This window comes from Sinohyriopsis cumingii, chromosome 4 (assembly GCF_028554795.1).
Source record: "Sinohyriopsis cumingii isolate HCF-2022 chromosome 4, ASM2855479v2, whole genome shotgun sequence".
Classification (NCBI taxonomy): Eukaryota; Metazoa; Mollusca; class Bivalvia; order Unionida; family Unionidae; genus Sinohyriopsis; species Sinohyriopsis cumingii.
In genome coordinates, this window is record NC_142964.1 from 28,661,195 (window position 1) to 28,677,156 (window position 15,962).

The window sequence follows — 15,962 nt, forward strand, 5'->3', positions numbered from 1 at the left end:
ATGATGTTTTTTTAAAAAAAAGAAAACCCGGTACAGATATGTAACATTGAACAAAATGACTTTCAGGTGCTTCACGTAAGTCAAAATTACATCTACATAATCAAGCTTTTGCATTGTTAAATTTAAAAAAAATCAGACGTCCGTTTTGCAAAATATAATAGCATGATTTTTTTCCACAATCGCAACAAACAGAGGTGTGTGAGAGCATCATTCCTTTTTATCGGTTTCCTCTAATGGGGAATTACGATGTGTGTGAGCATCATTCATTTTTATCGGTTTCCTCTAATTGGGTATTACATTGAGTGGGAACATCATTCATTTTTATCGGTTTCCTCTAATGGGGTATTACGGTGTATGGGAGCATCGTTCAGTTTTATCGGTTTCCTCTGATGGGGTATTATGGTGTGTGGGAGCATCGTTCATTTTTATCGGTTTCCTTTAATGGGGTATGACGGTGTGTGGGAGCATCATTCAATTTTATCGGTTTCCTCTAATGGTATTACGGTGTGTGGGAGCATCATTCATTTGTATCGGTTTCCTCTAATGGGCTATTACGGGGTGTGGGAGCATCATTCAATCGTATCGGTTTCCACTAATGGGGTATTACGGTGTGTGAGCATCATTCTTTTGTTTTTCTTCATCTTTGCGGTATTAAGGTGCAAAGAACCAATAAGTAGTATTACCTACCGATGTATGTGATGTAGAATCTTATTGGAACAGGGCGTACCAAGGTTATCCCTTCAACATTGTGTCAAATATGTTGGAACAGGGCATACCAAGATTATCCCTTCAACATTGTGTCAAATATGTTGGAACAGGGCATACCAAGATTATCCCTTCAACATTACGCCAAATATGTTGGAAGAGGGCAAATAAAGATTATCCCTTCAACATTGTGTCAAATATGTTGGAAGAGGGCATACCAAGATTATCCCTTCAACACTGTGTCAAATATGTTGGAAGACAAATTAAGATTATCCCTTCAACATTGTGTCAAATATGTTGGAACAGGGCATATCAAGATTATCCCTTCAACACTGTGTCAAATATGTTGGAAGAGGGAAAATTAAGATTATCCCTTCAACACTGTATCAAATATGTTAAAACAGGGCATACCGAGATTATCCCTTCAACACTGTGTCAAATATGTTGGAAGAGGGAAAATTAAGATTATCCCTTCAACATTGTGTCAAATATGTTGGAAGAGGACAACTTAAGATGATCCCTTCAACACTGTATCAAATATATTAAAACAGGGCATACCAAGATTATCCCTTCAACATTGTGTCTAATATGTTGGAAGAGGGAAAATTAAGATTATCCCTTCAACATTGTGTCAAATATGTTGGAAGAGGGAAAATTAAGATTATCCCTTCAACATTGTGTCAAATATGTAAAAACAGGGCATACCAAGATTATCCCTTCAACATTGTGTCAAATATGTTCCATTTTAAAATAAAGTCGGATGATGAGAATAATAGCATTTCCAATTATCCCCGTCATTTTTCGCTGATGAGGGGTCGGAGAGCCATACCATACCAGGACAACATTACAAACAACATGTAATTAACATCATACAAAATACATGTAATTAACATCATATAAAATACATCTAATTAACAGCATACAAAATACATGTAATTAACATCATGCAAACTACATGTAATTAACAGCATACAAAATACATGTAATTAACATCATGCAAACTACATGTAATTAACAGCATACAAATTACATGTAATTAATATCATGCAAAATACATGTAATTAATATCATGCAAACTACATGTAATTAATATCATGCAAACTACATGCAATTAACAGCATACAAAATACATGTAATTAACATCATGCAAACTACATGTAATTAACAGCATACAAATTACATGTAATTAATATCATACAAATTACATATAATTAATATCATGCAAAATACATGCAATTAACAGCATACAAAATACGTGTAATTGCCATTCCAAAAAAGAGGACTAATTACGGGATTGAATATATCTCAATGCATTGCATAATTATGGGGATTTCATTATCTTTAGTACAGAGAGAGAGAGAGAGTAAATGAATATGACTATATACCTTATTTTCTTATGCATACCTGTAGTACATTTGTATTATCCTGATGTCTCCTAGAAGTCGCATCTAGACTTGCAGGAGAGATAAAGAAAGACTGAACAGAAAAATACCAATGAGAAAATCGATTAAGTACAGTTTAATTAAACAAAAGTTTTCAATTTCTACGCGTTTTGTTTTCTTTCGTATATCATCTAAGAGTTTGCAATGATTCCACCAGATTTCTATATATGGTATCCACAAGATTTCTATATATGGCGTCCACCAGAATTCTATAGATGGCGTCCACCAGACTTCTATATATGGCACCCACCAGAATTCTATAGATGGTATCCACCAGACTTCTATATATGGCACCCACCAGAATTCTATAGATGGTATCCACGAGACTTCTATATATGGCACCCACCAGAATTCTATAGATGGTATCCACCAGACTTCTATATATGGCACCCACCAGAATTCTATAGATGGTATCCACTAGACTTCTATAGATGGTATCCACTAGACTTCTATAGATGGTATCCACTAGACTTCTATAGATGGTATCCACCAGAATTCTATAGATGGTATCCACCAGACTTCTATATATGGCACCCACCAGAATTCTATAGATGGTATCCACCAGACTTCTATATATGGCACCCACCAGAATTCTATAGATGGTATCCACCAGACTTCTATATATGGCACCCACCAGAATTCTATAGATGGTATCCACTAGACTTCTATAGATGGTATCCACTAGACTTCTATAGATGGTATCCACTAGACTTCTATAGATGGTATCCACCAGAATTCTATAGATGGTATCCACCAGACTTCTATATATGGCACCCACCAGAATTCTATAGATGGTATCCACTAGACTTCTTTAGATGGTATCCACTAGACTTCTGTATATGGCATCCACCTTCTGTTAAAGTCATCATAAGCACCCATTTATAAAAAATGCAGTACACGTTTTTATAGAATATATAAACTTCACATACACTTATGATATGCTAGTAATCTGTTATCAAATCACATATCATGCATCATCTGATATTTCTTTTTTCCTGTATACCAAAACAAGCACATTCCAAAACCTTATCTGCCTGTCGCTTGTCCTGTTCACCAAAATTCACATAACAAACCGTTTCTGACATTTATATTTCCTGTATGCCGTACATTTTCTGATATTTTTCCTATATACTAAAGAAAGCACATTCCAACCATTTTCTGATATTTGTTTATCCTGTATACCAAAAACTCATATACTAAACATTTCTATATTTGTTTTTCTTATATACAAAAACTCATATACTAAACATTTCTATATTTGTTTTTCTTATATACAAAAACTCATATACTAAACATTTCTATATTTGTTTTTCTTATATGGTATAACGGTACCAATTGCGCAAGTCCAGGTGGGCGGAGCTTAAGGTGTATGGAACATTGTATTCAGAATTAAAGAACAAAACTAGCTGTGATTGGTGCATTATGTAAGACTTGTACTTTCTGTTTGGCTTAAAAAAAAGTTGAGCCTCTTGGCAACATGTGAGTTTGTGTTAATTTCTATCTAGATCATATTTTGTATTTTTTATGATTTTTTTAAAATATGGTACACATGACTGAAAATGTGCTTGTTGTGACTAGATAACTCTTACCCCTGTCTAGTTCCAGTAGAGTTATCTCTCTTAAATGCAATGGAGTACCTGGTTATGTCATTGTCAAATTGACAATCTAGCATTGTTCTATATGACAGCGTGTGACATGCATGCCCAAGTAGGACAGAAAGTATATTTATTTCACAAAACATTAGCATTGAGGTATATGGAAAAACAATTGGTACCGTGATACCATATACAAAAACAGCACATTACAAAGATTATCTATTTATTATTTGTCATTTCTAACAAAAACGCACATCTGCTACTCTTCTTTTTTGTCCGGTATACCAAAAGCACGTTCTAAGCATTATCTACTTGTTTTTTGTCAAGTACACCAAAAATGCACATTTGCTACTCAGAATAATATTGATTATGTTAATGATGTTACCAGTTGTCACATTATATCTTCTGGCTAAGATAATATCTATATCAAGCGTAATGTACCTTGTTACAACTATAGCAATTTTCTAATTATAGTATAGAGTGAATCGGGCGAACCATATTTAGCCTTTATTAATTAAAGAATTAACGTAATTTCATATGAAAGCCACCTGAAGAAAAAAAAAACACATCTATTCGTGTTTACTAGTTTCGAAACTCCTCTAAGTTACAAACACCTCCCCAAAAAACATTTATATTTTTGTTGACGTGTTTCTTTTCCATGTGCATAGCACTTTGTTTCATTCTTCCTAGCGCTGTCCGTTACAGATCACTGCCATCTCACCTCTGTCTGCGTGGGTTCGAGTCTTAGATTCGGCCAATGTTGGTATGTGAGAAAGCTTGCCAGTAGCTTCTCTTGGGTCGGTGGTTCTTTCAGGGGTTTTCCCGGGGGTTTTCTCCACCATTAATACTGGCGGCCATGTATAACCTATCGTGTGCTGAAAAATGGCGTTAACCCCACAACAACAACAACAAAAATTTTCTTGTAAAGACTTCAAGGGCGGAGGGGGAACATGCATCTTGCGTTTTTGTTGCGCATCAAATACACAAACTTTAAATGAAAACATAATTAGTGCAAAACTGAGAGAGAGAGAGAGAGAGAGAGAGAGAGAGAATGTCCCCCATACTTCGAAATGACCTACTTGGATAGGAGAAGAGGAGAAAGTCTTTGTATCTTGTAAACATCCATGGTATATGGAATATGTCAGACTATACTTAAATTTAGAATCTGATCCGAATAAAAATGGAGAAGTGTTGATAACTTGCCCGTAAATATTTCATCAAGAAAAAGACTGCACATTTCTTGATTATACATATAAAACCATATAACTAGAACTTCTTTGAAGTTTAGGGGAAATAACTATAGCGCAACTTTGATATGCCAACAGAAAGAAATTAACTTGCAGTAAGTTGCATCGTTAAAAATAATGAACCCTGCGTTGCTAAAACTATGAACCACAAAATGCAACTCTATTCGGTTTGCGAGGTGATCCCACGTGCTGCAAATAACGGGAATGTTCGCGGTTGTTTACGCAGTCAATCAGGAACAAATGAACTATTATCCATCAAGTGCTTTATAAGCTCGTTGAAGGGGAAAGAACTAGGTATTGAAACGTGTAAATGAAATATATACAAGGACTATTCAAATTTAAACGTTTAAATGAAATCTATACAAGGACTAGTCACATTTAAACGTGTAAGTGAAATATATACAAGGACTAGACATATTTACACGTGTAAATGAAATATATACAAGGACTAGTCACATTTAAACGTTTAAATGAAATGTATACAAGGACTATTCACATTTAAATGTGAAAGTGAAATATATATATACAAGGATTAGACATATTTACACGTGTAAATGAAATATATACAAGGAATAGTCATATTTAAACGTGTAAATGAAATGTATACAAGGACTAGTCATATTTACATGTGTAAATGAAATATATACAAGAACTAGTCGTATTTACACGTGTAAATGAAATATATGAAAGGAATAGTCACATGTACACGTGTAAATGAAATATATACAAAGACTAGTCACATTTGCATGTGTAAATGAAATATATACAAGGGCTAGTCACATTTTTACGTGTAAATGAAAGATATACAAGCACTAGTCACATTTACATGTGTAAATGAAATGTTTAGGACTACTTTATTTACACTTCTAACTGAAATATATACATGGACTAGTCACATTTACATGTATAATTGAAATATATACAAGGACTAGTCATCTTTACATGTATAAATGAAATATATACAAGGACTAGTCACATTTACACATATAATTGAAATATATACAATGACTAGTCACATTACACGTGTAAATTAAATATATACAAGGAACATTCACATTACAGATGTAAACGAAATATATACAAGGACTAGTCACATTTACACGTGTAAATCAAATTCATTAAAGGACTAGTCACATTTATCATCCAGCTTCAAGAAATACAGCAACAAACGGGAAGATAGAAGAAAAACAGGAACAGCAGTCAGTAATTACTTTTTTTTAAGAAACGTATTCTGAAAATCATTTTAGCTGCACCTATAATTTATGGCTCCAGTGATATGACATGTAAATTTAACATGCACAAGAGAGATCATAGGAGTGATACCTCTGTTATATCTCTGACATAAACTTAACATCCACAACAGAGATCTAGGGAATGCTATCTCTGTTATATATCTGACATATAAACTTAACATCCACAACAGAGATCTAGGGAATTATATTTCTGACATATAAACTTAATATCCACAACAGAGATCTCGGGAATGATATCTCTGTTATATCTCTGACATATAAACTTAACATCCACAACAGAGATCTCGGGAATGATATCTCTGTTATATATCTGACATATAAACTTAACATCCACAACAGAGATCTAGGCAATGATATCTCTGACATATAAACTTAACATCCACAACAGAGATCTAGGCAATGATATCTCTGACATATAAACTTAACATCCACAACAGAGATCTAGGGAATGATATCTCTGTTATATCTCTGACATATAAACTTAACATCCACAACATAGATCTAGGGAATGCTGTCTCTGTTATATCTCTGACATAGCAAGTTACCATCCACAACAGAGATCTAGGGAATGATATCTCTCACATATAAACTTAACATCCACAACAGAGATCCAGGGAATGATATATCTGACATATAAACTTAACATCCACAACAGAGATCTAGGGAAAGATATCTCTGTTAGCGTAACATCAGCAACATTAGAATTATAATTCGGTACCAAGACTACTAATGATAATTTAGCTATACCGTTAAATTGGACTCAAATATTGCTATGATATCTTTTCTTTTATTGTGTCTTAAGTGATTAAAGCGTCCACCTCGAATGCGGTAGTTCGCGGATTCGAACCCTGGCCGAGTCATACCAAGACTTATACAAATGGTTGTAGCAGCTGCTTGGCGCTCAGTACTAAGAGGCTAGTGATAGGTCTGGTGTCAGGATAATGTGACTGGATGCTAGACATCACTATAAACAGCCACAATGCAGACATCGTAACTATATGACCAAAAACTTTAAAACTACGTTCTAAATCTATATCACACACACACGTAAGCACACACTTTTCTTATTGTGTTGTTTAGACGGATATAATGCCCCAGCTTATTGAGAGAACATGACACTCCACCAGACAACACTGGGGGACGACAGTGGAGAAGGATATAATATAGCACATCATATGACATCAGTAGTATATGGGGGCTGTATAGGCACATTGAGATTTAACATGAAAATATGCCCTGGGACTGTATAGGAACACTATTTATAGGGACAATATGTCTTATTTTTAAAATACCCCCCCCTCGGGACTGTAGAGGGACAAGATTTATAGGGACATTGTGAATTTAACATGGGCCTATAGAGAGACAAAAAGTATAGGGCCTCTATAGGGATAATAGGAATGGAATAGGCGAGGTGACGTCACAGTACTAGACATAGACAAAATTGTGGCAAGGATCTAACCTCAATTGGGCCAAACAGCAAACAGTGACAGGAGGTAGCGGGTAAGTTCAGCTGGTTCAGCGGGTAGCGGGTGGCTGGAAAGTTCAGCGAGTTGCGGGTTGCGGGTGGCGGGTAAGCTCAGCTAGTGCAGTGGATAGGGGTTGCCGGTGGTGGGTAAGCTCAGCTAGTTCATACACTTTATCAGTAAAACAACGCTTGGTGGGGGCGGGAATGGTGGGATATAGACATAGACATATAAAACACATAAAACACATAATCTATATAATCGAATAAATAATTTTTTTAGGGACAGAGAATAAATATCTTTTCGAGGCATGAGAGGCCATAAAAGGGCCTTGAGTTTTCCTCTTCTTGTTCTTTTAATTTCTTCTTTTTCTCCACCAACTTCTCATTCTTCCTCCTACTTTCTTAACAAACCCCAAAATCTACTATCCACACAAACGTACGCGAAAGCATACAAACACACACTCTACTATCCAAACAAACACTCACTCTGCTATCCACACAAATCTAAATATACTATAAACACAACGTACGCGCACGCATACAAACCCCAAAATATAATATCCACACACGGGAAGGAGCAAAAACAAACCCAATTATACTATCCACACTCCGTACGCACACACATTCAAACCCCAAAATCTACTATCCACACAAAGGTACGCGAACGCATACAAACACACACTCTACTATCCACACAAATACACACTCTATTATCCACACATACATTCACACACTATACTATCCACACAAGCGCAAATATAATATCCACACAAGGTATGCGAACGCATACAAACCCAAAATATACTATCCACACACGGGAAGAAGAAAAGACAAACCCAACTATGCTATCCATACAAACGTACGCGCACGCATACAAACACACACTTTACTGTCCACACAAATACACACTCTACTATCTACACAAACCCAAATATACTATCCACAAAACGTACGCGCACTCATACAAACCCAGATATAATATCCACACACGGGAAGAAGAAAAAACAAATTCAAATATACTATTACACAAACTTATTCGCACGCATACAAAAATACTCTTCTATCCACACAAACACACACTCTACTATCAACACAAACGTACGCGCATGCGTACAAACACACAAATACACACACACACCACAGAGGGAAGAAGAAAAAACAAACCCAAAATATACTATCCACACAGAGGGAAGAGGAAAAATAATTTAGGCAAGAAAGCAAATCTTTTCGAGGCATATGTGTGGCACTGAAAAGGGCCTTTGGTTTTTCTTCTCTTTTCTGTTATTTGTTCACATCTTTCCGTTAACAAAGAGGGCATCGCATAGGTCGTCTTCTCTTCGTCAAACTTATTCTGACTTCTGGACCGTAGATGAGGACTCTCTTTCTTCAGACAGACTTGTCTCTCCACATAGATTCTTCTTTAGAAGTATTCACCAATACGGAAAAGCATCGACGATACGAGAATAGATGATTCAACGTTAGTCCACATCTTGTGACGGTAACAGGGGAAGGGAATGAGGTGAACGAGGCTATTTATAGTGGAAGAGCGGATCGAAACTGATTGAGTTCTTCACCAATCCAGTCTGTCTTCCAATCCGAAGAGAGCTGCGTGTTACGTCACATTCCCTGTATAGATGCGCTCGCGTCTGTGCGCAGTGAATCAATGCGACAGAATTTTCAAACATGACGCAACTAAGAAGGCCATGAATTGGGGTGCACCGGCCGTGGACGACAAGAAGCGACGGCATAGCAGCGGCTAACAAAGTCAACACAGTCCTACTTCCAGAAGAGACCGATTTTAATTCAGATTTAGTGGATTTTCTTTCTTCTTCGCAAGAATTTGTTCTGGTATCAGCACCTTCGCCATCTTTTCCTTCTTTACCACACGCCAAGGATTTTAAACAGAGACAGAAAGTGGAATTGGAGAAAATTTTACAGTAGCAGAAAGAAGCAGAATATGCTTTTCTACTTCAACAGCGTCAGCAAGAAGAAGAGGCAAGAAGAAGGAAACAACAGGAAGAAGCACTAGCAGCAGAGAAGAAACAAGGTCTAGGAAGACAAAGGGTGACGGTATTCTTAGATATTTTGGCAGAGTTAAGGAGTCAGAAACAAATGTATCAGACTTCTTTAATACGACCCAAGAGAAAAAGACCTTCCTGAGCCAAACAGCCCAACCCGGTTACTAAACCTGAGATACCAGCCTTACTGATTTCTTCCAAATCATCTTCGACAGGAACAAGTCCAGAAGCAGCCCTTGGCTGTGGCAAAGGTTTAAGGCAGTTAGAGCTGATTACTTCCCGTTCTGACTTTGTTATTTTAATAAAACAAACACCCAACGGTCATTTTCATGGCTCTTCCGTCGTTATAGTCGGTTTGAGAGTGCAATGAATTTTGGCAGGGAAGACACTGATCCTTTATATAGGGAAGACACTAGTCTGACATGGATGAAAAGGGACCCATGGCGTTTCGAAAGTAGTGTTTTGAACTTTTGCAGTCAAGATGAAACGATCGCATCATTTCGTGGAGAAAAGAGAAAAAAGTAAGAGGCAGAAAAGTGACTTATTACCTCGCACAGTATCTGAAGCCTTGGCTCAAATTCATGCCAGCGATTGAAAATGACATGAGTGAACACGAATTCAGGCCCAGAGAGCCTACACCCAACCAAAGTTCACCAGTATCACCCAAAAATTACCACCAGATTCGAGAGAAGGAAAAGCGCTCCTCTAGAAAATTTAGAACTATGGCTTTCACGTACACGGTGAAGTTTAAAGATTTCAAGTCCGAAGTACCGTTGGAGAAACAGAGGGTTTCATCATTAAGGTGTGGGATTCTTTGTTATCCAAACTGAAACGACAATGTGAAGCCAAAGAAGACAATTGCTCGAGACTTTCCATTTATCATGATATTTTGAAGTTCTCTGTTTGGATCGAGTTTAGCAGCCCAGCAGAATTAACACTTTCCAAAGTCATCGACAAGATTCAACACGTGCAACAATCCAACGACAAGTTTCACATCACCAATGGAAAAGCGTCACTGTTCATGACCCACGTGTCTCTTCCCCAAAGGATCGGACAAGGTGGAAAAGTGTTATTGGTAGACGACCTTTATAGCATCAAGCGTAGCCTCGTCCAAATTAACAACCCTCAAGAACAGATGTGTTTAGCCAGGGCCATCGTGGTGGAACTTTTGTGTCGAGAAATTCACAAGAGGAAAGTGAAAAAGTCAACAAACTCGTCAGATTTTTCTGGATCAAGTATGCTTTCATCCGATTATTCCACTTTAGACCGTTTACATCGGAAGATTTTATTACCATTCCTGACCGTTACCCTGAATGGCAGTGGTCAGAAATTACTCACTATGTCCATTACTTTCGCTCTAGGAGAAGATTTTAAATAAAATATGGACAATTAGAAGTTACCTAAACCATGAGTATAAATACTTGACTGACATGATCATGAATACTTTACAAGAGAACTGATGTTTAAACCACTGGTACCTGAATGCTATAAGAGGAAAGATTCAGATGAAAGTGTTCCAGTGGTCGGACATTGTTAAACTGGACGAAGGCGAGAAGGATTTGTTTGATGTGACTCATTCATTTTACTACAAGGTAGACTTACTGCAACGAATTCCAGAAGAAGAGTTAGAGGGTTACCAAAAGCTTTTACACGACGTAAACTAAGTTCAAGAGGAAACATCTGAACGGTGTGTGATGTGCATGTTAGTGACTGAACCAATTAGATTTGCCGCTGCAGTACGAACATGTCTGTGCAGAAATTGCACTTATTACTGCATCCGACAAAAAGAGGTATACAAACGGGCTATCATGTAACGGCCTTTATCAGAAGTGATATAACAAATTCCGTGGAAGGACATCAATGAGAGTATTAAGAAGGTGGAGGATTACCAACACTTATTACGAGAACTGTGTCCCATGAATTGGGGTTGTCGTGTGGTGTGTGTCTTAGTGACTTCCTTTCTGGTATTTCGTTTACCAGCCGATTCCTTGTGAAATCTTTACGAGCAGTACCTACAAAGACATTATGGTGGCTCCTTTAAATGTGTTCGAGACACTCATTCTCTTCTAAGCTTTACGATTTTATCTCGATACATCTCACTCTCTACTACATGAAGAAAAGATTCATAAAACATTAGTGACTTTGGATGCTTAAGACGATGTGTGTACTTTGTTGGTTAAACAAACACTGAAAAGATGTACACGCTAGAAAAATCTACATTGGAACACAAGTGATAGCTGACCAGATTTTAAACAATGTGTGTAACGGATAAAGAGAGAAACGTGAACTTTGTCAAATTTGTTTGTTTCTGTCTTGTTTTGTTTTAACTTTTTCTTAAAAATGAACATTTAATATAGCGTGCAAGAAAATGGCATTCTTTTATGAAATGTAAATGTAAACGTTGTATATGAAGTGATTTTTCGTAAGATATGAATGGTAATTTTTAAAACTACTTTTCTAGGACAAAGAACTGGGGTTTTAAAACAAATATGGGATATATCTGAGTGAGAGGTTTTTGGCTTTTTTGGTCATTGCCGATTAGCTTCCTGGATTGGAGTGAAAGTTCCATTACGTAATAGGAATATAACTAGTGATATCAAAAGCTTACCAATAGAAATACAAGATCATACCTACAAGTTTCATTACAAGTCAAGGGGAGAGGAGAGGTCCAAGCTAGTGAATACAGATGATCTTTGTCAGGAGTTGCATAGGAGAAAGGTAGATCAAGTGAAGAAATACATTCTATTCATATTTGTTAGAACTTTATTTTGGAGCCTATAGTTGTCAAGAACAGATTTGACAGCTCAACAACAGCATGATATTCTCTCTGGGTATCCTATTGAGGTTACTGGAGAAGTTTGTAGATATATTCTTTGAAGATTTACTTCAACTTGTGCGTAATGAAGTAGAAACAGAATCAGGCTGAGTATTTATCTTATGAAGAAGATGAGGAAGTAGAAGTTAAAAATTGAGCCTAATTCAGTAACTGTATCAGAGCTTAACAGTACCGTTTGTGGTGTGAAGTTGAGTGAATCTAAAGGGTTTTAAATGGAAAGGTAGAAGTGAAAAGACGGCGAAAGTTTATTGCTTTACATGTGGCTAAAAGTAGTACATGATGAGGAAATATGTATAGACTTTACACTGATAAACGTGAGGAATATAGGAATGATAAATATGATTTGTACAATGTCTCTGAAGTATTGAGAGATCATGGTGTAAACGGGATTTGAGAATTTATGAAATTAATGTGTTGAGTAATGAGAAATATGTAAAGTACTTTGCAATGGGATATACAGATGAATATGTACATAACTTGTAAATATGTTTGTTACATGTCCAATTATTATGTATTAAATGGAGAATGTTTAGACCAAAGCACAGGTCGTAGAGCTAGTGTATGTAATTGAATAAATGTTTTGTACCCATGCAAGATAATTTTCTTTTAGGAGTCACTAATCTTTCTAAGAGTCTTTCTTTGAAATATCTCTTTTTCTGTGTCTTTCTATCTTCTGTGATTTGGAAGTTGACATCCATTCGATTCAAAACCTACCACGAAAGAGAAAGGTTGCAAGAAAAAAAACAGACAGTTGGTGTCATCAAGAGTGCTAGAGACGGTACTGTGTTGTTAGGACACGTACGTTCTCAAGAAAACCACGATACTCGACTATGGTGTCTCATTCTCTCTGTCACTTACTTTGTCGTTGACCACGATGTCTACCAACCCTGATTTCTATCGCGTCTGTGCTTGAACCAAATAAAGCGAGGCAGTCTTCAGCCTGACCATCCATTGCTGACTCATCCTCCTATGAAGATGTGTTCAAGACTAGCCAAGCTGAGCGAAGCCTGGTACCCATACCTGAAGAGACAGAGAATGTCAGAATGTTGAAAGTGACCCAAGACCTGATAAACGAGCTCTTCAGAGGAAATCAAAAAGGAGAAAGAAGAATGGACGGAGAAGTAAAGACTTCAAAAGCAAAGAGAGCAGAGAGAATAGCAGCATAAGCAACATCAGAAACCAGACCGAGGATTTATCAACTGCCGTATTGACACAAAAGAGTTCTCCTTCTCTTTCCGAAGAAGCAGACCCTATCTTCTGGAAAGCCTGCCGCCAGACGGGGACGCAATCTTAGACGATAAAACGTTGCCATAATCCCCATCCACAAAAACACAACCCTTGTCAGGGCTACGCCAATACTCCATAAAAGACATACTAGTTCAATTGCCAAGTTAAAAAATAGAAGTGTGTCTATAAGCATTTAGTTTCTTTGTTTTATATTCCCAAAAAATAGATCTATCTCTATCAACACTTCCTTTCCCTGTCTTGTCAAATAGTCTGTGTGTTTTTGTTTGTAATTTGTAATTATATGTAAAAAGTAAGTGAGTGTTTCCTTTAGGTCAGCGCTTTCGTGTTTGTTTGGTAATGATATGGGTCATGCAACTTTTTGGTATCAGGGAGCTGTTCTACTTGACGTCCTTGCTTTACAAATATAATGGGAAGCACTCGTCAGCCTGGCTACCAAGAGTTCACTCGTTAACATTCAAGATGATTAGAATCAGCATATTATTGGAGCTTCAGATGCACCTGGAGTATACCAGGCGCCTCCTGGTTGAGCTTGCCATGGTGGCAATCCTGGAAAGTGTCAGGCTTGAAGAAGAGGAAGGGAAGAAAAAGAAAAAAGAGAAGGAAAAGAAAGAAATTATCCTGTCTCACGTGATGCTAAGACAGAGCTGTGAAGTCAAGCCGAGGACAAGGATATCACAGGGACAAGCACCACAGTCACTGCCAGCACAGAGACCTGTGGTCCCTTCAAATAGAGATTTGGGACCAAGCATTGGAGAAGCAGAGCAAGAGCGGGAGCCCCAGCTTCCACAGGAGGTAAGGATGCAGCGTCCACAGGTGTGAAATAGGAGAAGGAGGGAAGTCTTCACTATCCCTCAAAGTGAAAACTGGGATGACGATGACACTCATCCCCCTTCTGCACTTCCAACCACTCAAATCAATAGGAACAACGACTGGAGCCGTCTATGTATATGTGGTGCCCGGCCTGGGAGATGTCACCATTAACCAGATGCATACTAGATAATGGGGTTTTACCCTTCCCTTCTGTGTGGATAGTAGTGTGTGTGTGTGTGTGTGTGTGTGTGTGTGTGTGTGTGTGTATGCGCGCGTGTACGTTTGTCTGGATATTAGATATTGGGTTTATTATAGTAAATATTGGGGTATTTTTGATAGTGAATATTGTGGTTTTTACCATTCCCTTCTGTATGCGCGTACGTTTGTGTGAATAGTAGATAGTGGGTTTTTTATAGTAAATATTGGAGTATTTTTTATAGTAGATATTGTGTTTGTATGCGTTCGCGTACGTTTGTGTGGATAGTAGATATTGGTTTATTCCCCCTTCCCTTACATGTGCGTAGCATATTTGGGGTTTCTTTTTTCCTCTTCCCGTGTGTGTGTGTGTGTGTGTGTGTGTGTGTGTGTGTGTTTGCGTTCGCGTACGTTTTTGTGGATAGTAGATTTTGGGTTGTTTTCTTTTGGGGGGGGCTCCTTCCCTTGTGTAAATATTTTATTTTGGAGGGGGGGTTGGGGGTGCTCCTTCCCGTGTGTGGATAGTATATTTGTGGTTCGTTTGTTGCTTGTTGCTTGTTTTTTTCTTTGCTTCTTCCCGTGTGTGGATAGTATATTGATTGCTTTTGGGGAGCGTTTGCTCCCTCCCGTTTGTGGATAGTATATTTTGGATTTTGTATGCAAGCGCGTACGTTGTGTAGTTAGTATATGTGAGGTTTTGTGGATAGTAGAGTGTGTGTTTGTATGCGTTCGCGTACCTTTGTGTGGATAGGAAATGTTGGGGTTTGCTATGAAAGTAATATAAAGAATAAGAAGTTGGTGGAGAAAAAGAAGAAATTAAAAGAACAAGAAGAAGAAAACCAAAGGCCATTTTCATGGCCACTCATATGCCTCGAAAAGATATTTATTCTCTGTCCCTAAAAACATTATTTAGTCGATTTTATAGATTGGGTGTCTTATATGTTTTATATGTCTATGTCTATATTCCGCCAGCCCCGCACCCGCCAAGAGTTGTTTTATTGGTATAGTTTATCAACTAGCTGAACTTACCCGCCACCCGCTCGCTATCCGCTACTCGCTGAACTAACTGAACATACCCGCCACCCGTTAACCGCTGAACTAGCTGAACTTACCCGCTATGCCCTGTCACTGTTTGCTGTTGTGCCCGA